Source organism: Cajanus cajan, chromosome 4, assembly GCF_000230855.2.
Source record: "Cajanus cajan strain Asha chromosome 4, NIPB_CcT2T_4, whole genome shotgun sequence".
NCBI lineage: Eukaryota > Viridiplantae > Streptophyta > Magnoliopsida > Fabales > Fabaceae > Cajanus > Cajanus cajan.
Window position 1 is genome coordinate 18,061,305 of NC_138520.1, and position 3,904 is coordinate 18,065,208.

At 27.9% G+C, this 3,904-nt stretch overlaps 1 long non-coding RNA gene across 1 annotated transcript; it reads left to right on the forward strand.

Moving 5' to 3' along the window:
* The first annotated feature begins 1,476 nt into the window (after positions 1 to 1,476).
* On the forward strand, positions 1,477 to 3,326 carry LOC145957035 (uncharacterized). The gene is made up of 2 exons (XR_014433467.1): positions 1,477 to 1,941; positions 3,117 to 3,326. It is a non-coding gene; the product is annotated as an uncharacterized LOC145957035 (long non-coding RNA).
* Positions 3,327 to 3,904: the final 578 nt, after the last annotated feature.

Sequence of the window (3,904 nt, forward strand, 5' to 3'; positions counted from 1 at the left end):
AACTTCAAGATGAACGTCAAATGAGGGAAGATATGGCTAGACATTTTCAATAAAGTCAAAAGGAACTTGAAGCCAAAATGGAAAAGCAATTTGAAGAAACACTAGAAAAACAAGTTGAAGAAAAATTGGCAGCTATGTTTTTTCGAGTACAAACTTTTTCAGTAAGTAGTTAAATACAGAAAAAAAATATTTAAATACTTTAAACTTTGGATGAAGCATGCTTACGATTATATAATTATGTAATTACTATGACTATTAATATTAGAATTAAAGAAAAATAAAATGTTGATTTATGCACTTGGATGAATAATGTATGAAACTTTAATTAGAAAAGAATACTACAAAGTTAAATGTTTTTGAGATATGTATATAAGAAAAAAAATGCAGAAACAAATAAAAATAATTATACATGATTTTGACTTTTAAATGTTCAAAAACTATGTGATTGGACAAGTTAATAAAGCATGCACATACACATGCATCATTGATCTTCCTTGTCATCATGCTACTTTTTGTTGTGTTGCGTTATTCTAATTGTTTCTTTTTTATATTGTTGATTTGATTATGAAACTTGTGAGTGGATATGAAAATAAGAACAATTAAAAAAATTACATTATCGGCACGAAAATGAGGGAACCTTTAATTAAATAAAAGTTGATAATGTTTTTTTTTTAAGTTTGGAATGGAACATCAAATTATATATTTCAAGACCAAAATAAATAAATAAAAATATTTTCACTTTGATCTTATGAATTCTTCAAAGTTCCATCCATAATATGCATTGCATTTTAATTTATTAAGTTAGAGATTAATCTCATTATATTATCTTATTGATGCTTTTATTATGTCATATTGATAATTAACTTTATTTTAATTAATAGTTTGAATAGAAGTTATTAGATTAAGCTTATTTGGTGAATTGAAACACTCTCATTTTACATGTTTAAATATAAGTTTGAGTAAATGTTAAATTTAAGTTTAGAAAGAGTAAGGTGGTGAATGTGTCACTTTAATTAGAAAGATAATGGGGTGTATTTATGCTGAAACCAATAATTCATTATTTGATAAACAAGTCATGTAATTTATATATTTGAGTATCTTTGCTCATATTATATTTGATTATTATCTTATTTGTTATCATAGTTGATACTTTTATTTGTCATATTGATCATTATCTTTGTTTTAATGAAATAGTATAAATAGGTATATGTAATGCATAATTGCCCAAAAAATAATTTTACAAGTTATTAGATGGAGTTTATTTGGTTAATAGAAGCACTCTCCTTTACATATTTAAATATAATTTTGAGTAAATATTGAATTTAACTTTGGAAAAAGTAGAGTGGAGAATGTGTCACTTTATAAAGATAATGGGGGTGTATGTATGATGAAATTTGTAACACCCCAGTTTTCAATAAAGTTATTATTATTATTATAATAATTATTATTATTATTATATGGTATTTGGTCATAATTATTTTAATAATTATAAAAGAATATTATTTTGTACGTTTTAAATAATTATTGTTTTGGACAATTATTTTGTACGTATTAAATAAGTATTTTTTATTAGCATATTTAAATAAATATTTATATGTTTTAAGAGAAGGTTGATTTTATATGATATTTTGTTATTGAAATTATATTATTATATTTTAGGTCAGAAATATATTATTATTATAGAGGAAAAATATTTTATAATATACATGTATTTATTTTATTTAATTATTTTGAGGAAAAAGAGAAGTGGGTTAGAAGAGAAGGAAAATGGGTTGGGTTGACCCAGCCCAATGGATTAATTTTAAGGAGTCAGGTAGCGTTAACCCTATCTACCTCATTTGCGTTCTGAAGGGTTAGGAAAAAAAAAGGAGAAACAAAGAGCTCTAAGGAAGAGTACTCAGGAACGACCTTAGATCACACCTTTGTCTTCTGCTCATCCAGGTAAGGGGGAGTGAGAAACCTCGCTCTGGGTGTGAGATTGTATGCTGGGTAGTGGGATTGACCCCCAATTCTGTGTTTGATGTATTTTTATGTATGCTCATGTATGAGGGGTTTCTCCCAATTGTATCTGTTTTGCTTATTATTTTTCTTATATGTAATTAATTGTATGACTTGAGATCTATGGGTTCCTATGGGAAACCCTATGAGAAAACGGGCAAAATATGAATGTTTTCTATTTTTCCTTCTGATTACTTTGTTGTGTTCCTTGTTGGATGTGATGCATGAGTATGTGGTTAATTTTGAAAATAAATATGTTTTAATATGATCTAGAGTGCTCTATGGGTTCCTGCGGGAAACCCTACGAGAAATAGGTAAAATATGAAATATTTTCTGTTTTGATTTCTGATTTTTCTGTTATATTCCTTGTTTGATGACATGTAAAAATATGTATTTAATTTTATAAATAAACGAGTTTTGATATAAATTAAAGTGCTCTGTGGAGGCTTTGTGAATATGATGATGTAAAGTGAAATGTGATTGAGACATGGGATATGAAATGTGATAATGAAATATGATGACGAAATGCGATGATGTGATATGACCATGGGAAATGATAATGTGATATGAGGATGCATAAAGTCTTGATTGACCTGCATCATTTGCATAAGTGTTTTAAGGGTACGATATGGAATACACCGCCAGAGAAGGCCCCCTAGTGTAAAAGCTTTGGGGATTAGTCCTTGGGGATAGCTCGGTTTGGAAGTCCCAGTCTCGCCCATTGTGTGCATGGGATGTATCTTGCGCAGCTTAGCTATCCTGACGATACTCTGGTAGTATATCCTTCTAGTGAGAGTGCGCAGAGGGTGTGACCCGACATGTACTCCTAGACTACTCTTCGTGTATTGCTAGCGGCAATATGCCATGTGATGTTTTACTGGCGCTACATGCATGATAATGTGAAGTTCGTGTCCATGCATGTGCATCCTTATTATTAAATGATGATAAATTACTATTTGTATGACTTGGATGATTGAATAAACTATTGTTGTTGATTGATCTATGAGGTAACTGTATTGTTTGTGTTTGGCTATCAGGTGTGCGTTCCTACACCGTAAGCCAGAGTGAGATGTTTCTCACTCCCTTCTTTTGTGTTGTTTCTCTTGTTTGATATACAGGTGATCATCAGCGTGAGGCTGAGGATGTTGGTGATGAAGCTTAGGCTTCTATGTTGGGTTTTGCTCTGATAGGACATGTGACATCGGGACATAGATAGGATTAGTTTAAAATGTTCTTATTAAATTATTTTGGAAAATTCAGTTTTATTTCTTTGTAATTTTACTGGCATGTTATTTGGATTAAGTTTATGAATGTGAACTCTTTACCCTTACGTGGTTGGAAATTTGATTTTTATTAATGAAAAATTCTATTTTTTTATAATTACTGTAAATGTATGTTGGGGTAGAGAGTGTCACAAAATTAAGAATCTATTATTTAATAATCAAGTCATGTTTATTATAATTTATATATTTAAATATCTTTACTCATATTTATTAGTTTTATGCATAATACTCGAAAATGATTGATAATATGAAATAATTAGTTTATAATTTTATATTAATATTGTTGATATTTATACAGACTGAACTAAAAAGCACCATGGACATGAGTATGAATAATCATAGAAATGGATATTCGAATGACAAAAGTAAGTTTTAATATTTAATTTTAATTTTCAATATTTATCATAACTTTTTTCATTTATAATTTTGATGTTGATTTATCAATTTTAAATTCTAAAACTTTATTGATTTAATACTTTACATTTATTTTAATTAGTTTATGTTTATATTACATAATAACTTTATGTTGGGATTTGGATTGTATTTTTTTTTAATTAATTTATACATATTAATTTTATATTTTTCAACATTTCTAAATGTTCAATAATTGACTAATCCAATGT